Below are 11,885 nucleotides of genomic sequence, written 5' to 3'. Positions count from 1 at the left end.
ACGGAGGACAAAATCAAGAAGCTAAGGAAGGCCGGGTATCTGTCCAAGGACATCGCGCACCGGCTTCCCGAGAAGGGACAGCTTATCCCCACCCCAAGGCCCCATGAGAGGGTGGTATTTCTCCTCCACTTCCTCCGCGGACTGGGTTTTCCACTCCACCCATTTGTCCGGGGGCTCATGTTCTACTACGGCCTGGATTTCCACGATCTGGCCCCGAACTTCATCCTCAACATCTCGGCGTTTATCGTCGTGTGCGAGGCCTTTCTCCGCGTCCGCCCCCATTTCAGCCTCTGGCTCAAGACTTTCAACGTCAAGCCCAAGGTGGTGAGCGGCAGCTAGGCGGAGTGCGGAGGCGCCATGGCGGGCAAGATGGCCAAAGCCCTATGGTTTGAGGGCTCTTTCATGGAGACCCTAAAGGGATGGCAATCCGGGTGGTTTTATATCACCGAGCCACGCGATCCGGAATGGACCGCGGTCCCTGAGTTCCGATCCGGACCCCCCATGCGGCTTGTTTCCTGGAAAGAGACGGGCCTGTCGTGGGGCAACGAGAAGGAGGTGACCGGATTGCAAACATGCATCCGGTCCCTGGTGAACAAGCCAATCCGGCTTGTCAATATAATCCAGGTTATGCTCGTCCGCCGGATCCTCCCGTGCCAACACCGGGATTTCAATCTGTGGGAGTTCGACTCGGCGCAGCATCAAACCCTCAGCAGGCTCTTCGACACAACGTACGAAGATGCCTGGAAGATGCTATTCAAGGGTGCCGAGGCTCCTGCATCCGCTTCCGAGGACCGCGGATACATCTCGCAGCGTCACGCTAGCAAGGTATGCTATCTACACCTGTTACAGGATGTTCAAGCTTTTTTCATAGTTTGACTCTATGCGGGATCTAAACTCCCTTGCCTTTGACAGGCTTGGCGGGCGATGGCCGAACCGATTAACTGTCCGGCTCCGCTGCCCGAAGACCCAGCCCCAGCTCTACTGGTGAAGCTGCTGACTCCGGCGCCTTATGTGGTGCCGGAGAAGAAGGCCAAGAAGAAGAAGACCACGGGGACTCAAAAGAGTACCCGTAATGTGGTGTTGTCGGACTCGTCATCCGGCGAGTTCGAGACGCCCTCCTCCCATGAAAACGAGGAGGATGAAGAAGAAACCTCTCCCCCTCCAGCGGTGGGAGGAAAGAAGAGGGAGGCCGCCCCAACTGGGGAGGCCGAGGGGTCCAAGAAGAGAAAGACCCCTCCGCCGGACTATTCCCCCGACGCCGAAGAAGACGAAGAGGAGTGGCCGGACAGGGCCAAGCGTCCGGCGAAATCGTAAGTTCGGATATCAGAGTAACTCGTGATGTTCCTTCGTTGCACAGCTTTACCTAATGTCGATGATACTTGTGCAGTCCGCCCCGGGCCGAACTCAACGAGTCGTCGAGCGGCTCCCTGGATTCATCGGACGTGAACTCCGTTCCGCCCGCTGTCTCCCCCCGCACTGTGGATGATGCCGAAATGGCGTCACAATGAGCTCCGGGGCAGGAGGAGGTGGTCCTGGAGGAGCCGCAAGGCAACCTCCCAGACCCCAGGAATGAAGGGGACAAGACCCCCCAGGGCTCCAAGTCCGGCCTTAAGCCGGACACCATGCTGGAATCTTCAATGATTCCGGACCGCGGTAGGCGAGCTCCTTCCAAGAGGAGCAAGCCTTCTGAGCCGGCAACCTCCGTCCAACTAGAGGTGCCGGACAATCTGCTGGAGGTGCTTGAAGGCGCCTCCATCGATGAGGAGCACCGTACTATTATGAGTATGGTGATCCAGAAGGTCCAGTCAGCCAAGAGCGGGTTGAGTGAAGCTTGCGCTAGCCTCCTAACAGGCTTCGAGGTAAGTAAAAATATGTAAAAATATTACCGCATAGACAGTAGCCCCTGATGCTTTATTTGGCGTTCGGAAAGAAAAGCCGAATAGAGGATCTATTAAATTTCGCAGGAGTCTAACAATAAAGAGTCAATATGCGTATGCAGGCTTCGCTGCTGTCCACCACCGCACTGTCTGCGGAGGTGGGTGTCCTGAAATAGGGACTCGAGCGGTCCGAGCAAGAGCTCGGCCTTGCCAAGCGGCAACTCGAGGAGAAAGAAGGTAAGAAATACCTTACAGAAATAAGTGCCTATAGAGAGGCGTGATTGCAAAAAATAATAGGATTGTACTGCTTATTGTAGGGGCCACGACTGAGGTGGCGACCCTCAAGCAGGCGATGTCTGAGGCCGAAAAGAAAACGGCCGCGGAGCGCACCGAGCGAGAAAAACTTGGGGCTCGGGTCGGCGAGGTGCAGCAAGAGCTTCAGGCTCTCATGAGAAAACATGAGAGTTTGGAGCTTGAGTTAGAGACCCGAGCGTCCGAGCTCGCGACGGCACTTGAGACTGCCAAGTCTACCAAGGCCGAAGCCTAAAAGGCCCTCCGAGAGTTGGAGGATATGAAGAAGATAGCAGCGGGTAAGGCATTCTTTATGCAAAGCAAAAATATAAAAGTGAGCTACTTGTTACTTACCCGAATCCGGAGTTCTCCAGGGGCATTCGCAGATCTTCCCCGCAGCATATCCGATGCCGCCGCATTCTACCAAGCTGAAGAGGGCAGTTCGACGGAGAAGGTGTTCTGGTCTCAGTATGCTGAGGCCGGACACCCTGTGCCCTTGAGCGACCAGCTGAAACAGCTGGTTGAACTCCACAAGGCGGCCGAACAGGCCATGAAGGGCTTCATAGTTCGGCTGTGGCCCGGAGAGGCCCTGCCTGGGAGCTACTTCGGGCTGGTGAGGCGGCTGGTGGAGGCCTGTCCAAGGCTCGAGGTCCTCAAGCGCTCCGTCTGCATCGAAGGTGCCCGTAGGGCCCTTGCCCATGTAAAGGTGCACTGGGGTAAGCTAGACGGTGAGAAGCTTGTGAAGGACGGGCCACCGCCGGGGAAGGAGCATCATAAGCCCGAGAACTATTACAAGGATGTTCTTGCGGGTGCTTGCCTTGTGGCAGATGAATGTACCAAGGATGTAATTTTTGAATAAACTCGCTCGTTTTTATCCTGTGCGCTGAAAACTTGTTCATAGGCGCTTAAGCAATGCTTGTTGAATTTAAAATATTATTTTCTGTGCGGCCGTTTATCAAAAAATTGAGAGATGGCCAGTCGTCGGCTTCTGCCCCCATGCCACTAGTGCTGGGGTGTTCGGGGATAAACCTGAGCACTCTTTTCCCCATAGTTGGGTCCTTCGAGGGAGGCGCTCAGCACGGCGAACCAGGCAATCGGACTATAATGCTTGAACACTCTCACTTAGCCATAGAACGTTATAATTTTAAATTTCGGCGAAGCCCCTAGTTCGGAAGACCGAGTTCAGGGCGCTATCCACGCCTTGGCTGGGGTTATCCAGCTCCTTGCTCGAAGCGGCATAGGCCTTTAGGGACCCAAAAACCTCTTGAACAGCGACCGGTCTCTCGCCTCATCATGACAATCAGTTTTAGCTTTCTCCACTGAGGTGCTTAGCCCAGCTCAACCGGGGCACAATCGCAGTGGTTCTCCTAGTGCTACCTTAGCTGATATAGCAAAACGTAAGGCACCAAAACATAGGAGCCGGGCAAACCCAACTATTGACCCAAATCATGATTCGGAGCCGATGCATATAGTGCTATAAGTTCGGGGTGTCGCACTTGTGAAAGTGTACGGACTTCTCACACCATATGAAAGGGTACTGAAGCCCCTGGCGTACTTGTCGTACCATAGTGTACGGGTGCAACATGTCATTAATGAACATATATATGAAAAGAGTAATGCAAAAAGGTAAACAAAAAGCTAAGCATTGTTTATGGAGAGGCTGTTTATCAAAGCCGAACGATACAAATAGTGCGGTAAGCAAAAGATATTGGACTGTTTGGTATGTCCTGACCAGGGGCAGGCCGCGGAATTGTATTTAAAACAGGTATACCGCTCGTAATAGAGACCACCTAGGAGTTCCATAATGCGGCATGGCTTGTCTGCTTCCCTGGATCTTGCATCGTTTGTGCGGCAGTCAAGTTGCCGAACAGGTCATCCGGAGTATGGAGTCCTGAAAGTAAGAAAAAAAAAGAATTCGGCAGCCCCTAGTACGTTTTAAGCCGTATGGTGGGCGTGCCGTTTATTGTGCCCCCTTCCCCTGTGCCCATGGTATTTCAAGGGCGTAGTTGTGTACGCGAGGTACTGGTTTCGCTAGGTCGCGAAAGCTGGGGTTGGGGCCGCATTGCTACGCTTGCTCAGAGTGTGCCAGGCGGTCCTGCTGTAGGTTACTCCGGGCGCGCTTGGCAGTGTCTGGCTTTTTAATGGCCGGACTGGGGAATTGCCTAAGAAGGCTACTTTGTACCTCCGCTGTGAGAGCCGCCGTATGCTCCTCCGTACGGAGGGAGCGTTCGGTGTTTCCGTTGACCGTGATTACTCCTCGAGGGCCTGGCATCTTGAGTTTGAGATATGCGTAATGCGGCACCGCATTGATTTTGTGAATGCGGTTCGTCCGAGCAGGGCGTGATAGCCACTGCGAAACGGGACTATATCGAAGATTAACTCTTCGCTTCGGAAATTATCCGGGGATCCGAAGACCACGTCAAGTGTTACTGAGCCTGTACAGTTGGCTTCTACACCTGGTATAATGCCTTTAAAGGTCGTTCTTGTGGGTTTGATCCTTGAGGGATCTATGCCCATTTTCCGCACTGTGTCCTGATAAAGCAGGTTCAGGCTACTGCCACCGTCCATGAGGACTCTTGTGAGGTGAAATCCGTCGATGATTGGGTCGAGAACCAATGCGGCGAAGCCGCCATGACGGATGCTAGTGGGATGGTCCCTTCGATCAAAGGTGATTGGGCAGGAGGACCATGGGTTGAACTTTGGGGCGACTGGCTCCATCGCGTATACGTCCCGCAGCGCACGCTTCCGCTCCCACTTGGGAATGTGGGTTGCGTATATCATGTTCACCGTCCACACTTGTGGGGGAAAACCCTTCTGTCCATTGTTGTTTGGCGGCTTGGGCTCCTCGTCATCGCTGTGCAGCCCCTTGTCTCTGTTTTCGGCTCTTAATTTGCCTGCCTGCTTGAACAACCAACAATCCCTGTTAGTGTGATTAGCTGGCTTTTCGGGGGTGCCATGTATCTGGCACAAGCGGTCGAGTATTCGGTCCAAACTGGACGGGCCCTGAGTATTCTTTTTGAATGGCTTTTTCCGCTGACCAGATTTGTAGCCTCTGAATCCGGCATTGACTATCGTGTCCTCATTGTTGTCGCTGTTAATGCGGCGTTTTTGTTTGTTCCGACGTGTCCTGCCACTTTTTTCCTTGGTATCCGAATTACCAGGGTTCTTTGATAAGTTGTTACTATGAGCTAGCCAGCTGTCTTCTCCCGCGCAAAAGCGGGTCATGAGTGTCGTGAGGGATGCCATGGATTTCGGCTTTTCCTGTCCCGGGTGCCGGGCAAGCCATTCGTCGCGGATGTTATGCTTGAAGGCTGCTAGGGCCTCTGCGTCCGGACAGTCGACTATCTGGTTTTTCTTTGTTAGGAACCGTGTCTAGAATTGTCTGGCTGATTCTTCTGGCTGCTGGATTATGTGGCTTAAGTCGTCGGCATCCGGCGGCCGCACGTAAGTGCCCTGGAAGTTATCGAGGAATGCGGCTTCCAGGTCCTCCCAAGAACCGATTGAGTCTGCTGGCAAGCTGTTAAGCCAATGTCGGGCCGGTCCTTTAAGTTTGAGCGGGAGGTACTTGATGGCGTGTAGATCGTCGCCGCGTGCCATGTGGATGTGAAGGAGATAGTCCTCAATCCATACCACCGGGTCTATGGTGCCATCGTATGATTCGATGTTTACGGGTTTGAAGCCCTCTGGGATTTTATGATCCATCACTTCATTCGTGAAGCATAGCGGGTGTGCGGCGCCTCTGTACTGGGCTATATCACGACGCAGTTCGGAAGAGCTATGTCTATTGTGTTCGGCGCGGCCGGATTTGTTGTATCCGGAGTGAAGATCATTGTCACGTGTCGTAGGGCGCCTGCGCGATCCGTAGATCGATCTTGTTTGTCTTGCCTTATCCTCTAGTATGTCTCGCAGGTCGGGCGCATTTTCCCGTGCCTTAGTTGAGCGGTGTTGGGGCATGGCTTGGGTGGAGGGCCGGCAGGCCTCTCTGTCGCGGCCACGAGGTGGCCGTTCTGCCATGTCATGCGCTGGTGATGTAGGTGCTTCCTCTTCTGATTGGAGTAGCGGCCTGCGCTTCGGGTAACTCTTGGAGGGGCGTTCGAGTTCGTACTCTTCGGCCGCAAGGTCTTCAGTCCATCTATTAGCTAGCAATTCTTGGGCAGCTCTAAGCTGTTGCTGCTTTTTCTTGAGGCTGCTTGCCGTGGCTAAAATCCTGCGTTTAAAACGCTCTTGTTCGGCGGGGTATGATGGTATGACGAATTCGTCGTCATCGAGGCTGGCCTCGTCTTCGGAGGGAGGCGTATAGTTACCATCCTCGACCTCTTGGTCTGCCACTCTTTCATGAGGGCTGGTTTCTCCATCTTCCTGCGCCGAATTCTACTGAGGTGGGTGTTCTTCGGCGCTGTCCGGGGTAGTATTATCTCCCGTGCCGGAATCACCGTTTTTGCTTTGGCGGGATTTAGAGCGGCGCCGCTGACGCCGGCGCCTTTGCTGTTTCTTGGGGGCGTCATCCCCCACTGTTCCACCGCCATCTCCATCCTTTGGAGTATCCACCATATATATGTCATATGACGAGGTAGCCTTCTAGTGCCCTACAGGTGCTGGTTCTTGTTCGTCTCCTGCATCGTCGTCCATGCCGTCGATGTCTTCGGAGTCGAAGTCAAGCGTGTCGGTTAAGTCGTCGACAGTGGCTACGAAGTGGGTGGTGGGCGGGCTTTGAATTTCTTCGTCGTCCGTATCCCAACCTCGCTGACCGTAGTCCGGCCAGGGATCTCCTGATAAAGAGAGAGACTTTAGAGAATTCAGGATGTCGCCGAAGGGCGAATGCTGAAAGATGTCCGCTGCGGTGAACTCTATTACCGGCGCCCAATGAGATTCGATCGGCAGGGGAGCGGGGGGCTCGGAGTTCGGGGAGGAATCCGGCTCCTCGGAGTCACGGGCCATGCGGAGTGCGGGGCTGGAGTTCGGCTCGATCGCCTCTGAGATCACAGCCCCTGAGGCAGCGTCCAACCGCTGATCCTCGATCGGCGCAGTAGGTTTCGGATCAATGGTCGAAACCGATGCGTGTGCGGCCTCCAAGGCGCTGTTCGACGGCAGAGCTATATCATGCTCATCGAGATAGTGTGGCATGCTTGGCTGTGGCTCGAATCCGTCGAAGATCAAGTCGCCGCGGATGTCAGCCGTGTAGTTTAGGCTTCCAAACCTGACCTGGTGGCCAGGGGCGTAGCTTCCGATCTGCTCAAGGCGGCCAAGCGAATTGGCCTGCAGTGCGAAGCCGCCGAAGACGAAGATCTGTCCGGGGAGGAAAGTCTCACCCTGGACCACATCGTTGTGGATGATCGAAGGAGCCATCGGGCCTAAAGGCGACGACACAGAGGAACTCTCAATGAAAGCACCAATGTCGGTGTCAAAACCGGCGGATCTCGGGTAGGGGGTCCCGAACTGTGCGTCTAGGCCGGATGGTAACAGGAGACAGGGGACACTTTGTTTTACCCAGGTTCGGGCCCTCTCGATGGAGGTAAAACCCTACTCCTTCTTGATTAATACTGATGATATGGGTAGTACAAGAGTAGATCTACCACGAGATCAAGGAGGCTAAACCCTAGAAGCTAGCCTATGGTATGATTGTTGTGTATGGAGTTGATCCTCTACGGACTACAACCCTCCGGTTTATATAGACACCGGATAGGGTTTAGGGTTACACAGAGTCGGTTACAATGGTAGGAGATCTTGAATATCGCATCGCCAAGCTTGCCTTCCACGCCAAGGAAAGTCCCATCCGACACGGGACGAAGTCTTCAATCTTATATCTTCATAGTCCAGGAGTCCGGCTGAAGGTATAGTCCGGCTATCCGAACACCCCCTAATCCAGGACTCCCTCACCTGTAAATTACGGTGGAGGCACTCTTGGCCTTTCTTCTTTAATATATGATATGCACACTCGTGCATATTCGAGAAAAAAAGACATTGTTCTTCATGTTTTGCACTTGAACTCATTTCATAGTTGGTTAATAATATCTACTTATATCTATTAGGTATCTCATTGTTATTGATGATATATGGTCAAAATCAGCTTGGAACGCTATTAAGAATGCTTTCCCAGAGAATGATTTTTCTAGCAGAATTATAGATACTACACGCATTGTTGATGTAGCAAGATCATGTTGTCTAGATGGTAATGGCCGCGTGTATGAAATGGAAGCTCTAAGTGTTCTCCCTGATTGTTTTTCAAAAGAATATTTGGTTCCAAGGACCGTTGCCCTGATGTGCTAAAACAAGTTTCAGACAAAATGCTGAAGAAATGTGGAGGCCTCCCATTGGCAATTATCAGTATATCAAGTTTATTGGCAACAAAACCGGTGGTCAAAGATGAGTGGGAGAGGGTCAGAAGGTCTATTGGTTCTGCATTGGACAAAGACCAAAGTTTAGATGGAATGAATAGCATACTATCACTTAACTACAATGACCTTTCACCTGACCTGAAGACATGCTTGTTATATTTATGTATATATCTTGAGGATTATGTGATTGAGAGAGATATTTTAGTGAGGCGATGGATAGGAGAAGGCTTTATCTGCGAAGAGCGTGGACAGAGCAAGCAAGAGGTTGCCGAGAACCATTTCTATGAGCTAATTAACAAAAGCATGGTCCACCTCGTGGAGATTGGCTATGATGGAAATGCTCGTGCTTGTCAAGTCCATGACATGATGCTTGAGCTCATTATTTCAAAATCAGTGGAAGATAATTTCATCTCTTTGGCAGGCCATAGTGAAACTGATTTGACAAATTGTCGTGGTTTTATTCGGCGATTATCAGTCCATCATATTGACCAAGAGCTTGCATCTATATTGAAAAATGAAGATCTGAGCCGTGTACGATCTCTGACAATGATAGCATCAACTTGCATCATACACTTGCCTAGGCTTGCTGAATTTGAAGCTTTGCGTGTACTAGACTTTCAAGATTGTGAGAATCTGCATGAGTATGGTATGAATGACATAGATAAGCTATTCCAGCTGAAGTACCTGAGCTTAAGGGGCACTGGCATGTCGAACCTACGATCAGGAATTGTGAGGCTATATGGTCTAAAAGACGCTAGATCTTAGAGATACACATATAGAAGAATTGCCCTGGAATTATTTAGCTCATTAAGCTAAAACATCTACTTATTTCAAGATGTTCTGGTTTTCCTCGTGGTGAAACGAAGATACCAAATGGGATTGGAAATATGTGGAATTTACAGGTGTTCTCGGGCTTCAATATTATCAAGAGTTCATTGTGCTATCGAGGAACTAGGGAATCTAAACGGTTTGAAAGAAATTCTTGTACAGTTGGACAGTAAAGGATCTCAGGAATATAGAAGGCATGAAGAGATGTTACTTTCCTCACTAAGCAAGCTTGCCACCTACAAACTTCAGTCTTTACGGATACTCTCTCATAATTCAACACCCCTCCAGTTCTTAGATTCCTGGTCCCCTCTGCCATATAACCTCCAAATATTTGGGATGTCCACTAACTACTATTTACCAAAGATGCCAAAGTGGATTGTACCAGCACTCACTAGTCTTGCACACCTGGACATTAATTTGATTGAAGCAACAGAGGAGGATCTGCGGATACTTGGAGAGATGCCTTCCTTACTTTGTCTAAGTCTACCATTGGACGCAGTCCAAAAAGAAAGGCTTACAGTACAAGGCCTTACATTCCCGTGTTTGAAGGAACTCTACCTTCCCAGTTCTGGAGGTGCAATTTACTTGACATTTGAAGAAGGGGCAATGCCAAAGCTGGAGAAGCTGGTGCTGCCGTTGTTTGTTTTAGTGGCAGAAGCCTATGGATTCTACTTGGGTCTTGGCCACCTCCCATGTCTGAGAGATGCCAAAGTTGATCTTTGCATTGATGCTGGCACATCTTCTGAAAGCAAATCTGCTGCAACTGCCTCTATAATGAACGAGGCAAATAGCCATCCCAATCATCACAGGTTATCTACCCGAGAAATATTATGTATAAAGCATGAGAGCTAGCTATCAGGGGAGTGCTATATCATGACATTTCACTACCAATGAAAGAGGTTTTAATCATAATCAACAATTTCCATACAACACTTTCTGTGCGCAACTTTCCTCACTCCCAGATATTATTATTATTATGACATGCTGTCCCTTCATCTATTCAGGGGACCTTCTGTTGAAGCAAGTGCCTAATGGTATACTGCTGGCTTGATTGGAGTGTTATGGTGATGCAAAAACTCTAAAGCTGCCTTTCCTTTTGTCTTCCAGATGGGAATGTGTGTGTCCAAGCTCAAGCAAAGGTGTCCCCAAAAGAAGTGATGTTTTAGTTGCTGTGAAAGATGCATGGTTTTCATGGTATGTCGTATTATCAGGTTTTTGTTTTCTGGGGATCTTGTATTATCAGAATTTGTTGCATCAATTACTATTAGTAAAAATTAAGTTCACCTCTAGGTGAAGCTTCTCTGTTGTGTATGTACTCGAGAAGTACAACTTAATTTGATGGATCATGCCTTCGGTTAAGTTGAAACAGTTGGGTTCAGAGAGATATGATGTCAGGTTTTCAGAGTTGTAACGTTGTTTTGTCACTCCTATACTCTGAACTCTTCTACTGAAGTGTGAGATGTTATACTCTACTCTGAAGCTAGTAAAAAATTTGAGACCCTCGAAATTTCTGGCATTTCGCAAAATATTTCGTTAGCTTCACACCGAAAACATGTCCCAAGTTCAAATGAAATTTCATGGAAATCTGAAGGAACTCACTGGAAATTTTGCTGGCAGTAGAGGATACTGAACTCCGGTAATCTACTGAACATATTTCGTACTAATCAATTGCATAGAATAAAAGTTGGGACCAGCAATGTCGGTATCACCTCGAAGACTTTGTGCCAGCCGCAACAGATGTCGCCGCTTCTCCGTCGGCGACCGCCCCACTCCACCCACTGGCCCCAGCAGCGTCGCCACAAGCACCAGCTGCCGGAACTGAAGGTTCGAGGCTGTGCCACCGCCGCCACGTGATCTCAAACAGAGACTATGAGAAAGGGGCGACATGGAACTCCCAAAAGGGACTACAAGTATTTCGTTGTTCCCTAGGAGCATTTGTCTGTAATGATATGCTGACTAAACACTGAAACGATCCAACAAACACATGATGAAATGACAACTTTAAATCACAACACCCATTTTCACAAAGTCACGCGCAAACACTCGCGACGAGAAGGACGAGCTGAATTCACATGATGCCATTAGTTTAATTTATACTCTAATAATACACTAGAACCACTATTATTCAGAAAAAATGTAAATCCAATTTGCACTCTAAATTCATATATACATTTTTGGTAAAACATCATGCCAGTAGTTTAACTTATACTCTAGAACTTTTTACAATTTTTCTTACCTAATAATACACTAGAACCACTATTAAGATATTTGTTAGTCCAGACTTTTTACAAATATCTAAAATAATATCAAAGGATGTTACTTAAAATACACATGCACACATACATACAAATACACGTATTCACTATGTTATTCATGCAATTGTCAAATATAAATTCAAAAGGCATGCAATTTTATTCATTTTTATTCTCCATTTAAGGGATTCCAATTTCAAGATATTCAGAGAAGTGAAGAAACAAAATAAATCTTAATTGTTGGACAATTTAAGTCTACTTGTCAATGATATGTATTAAAATACAAATGCCAATACAAATGA

At 49.3% G+C, this 11,885-nt stretch overlaps 1 pseudogene; it reads left to right on the top strand.

Moving 5' to 3' along the window:
• The first annotated feature begins 8,437 nt into the window (after positions 1 to 8,437).
• LOC125513020 lies at positions 8,438 to 11,470 on the top strand (annotated as a pseudogene).
• Positions 11,471 to 11,885: the final 415 nt, after the last annotated feature.

Source organism: Triticum urartu, chromosome 6, assembly GCF_003073215.2.
Source record: "Triticum urartu cultivar G1812 chromosome 6, Tu2.1, whole genome shotgun sequence".
Lineage (NCBI taxonomy): Eukaryota > Viridiplantae > Streptophyta > Magnoliopsida > Poales > Poaceae > Triticum > Triticum urartu.
Note: the sequence above shows the minus strand (reverse complement) of the source record. Positions and strands in the feature narration are given on the sequence as shown.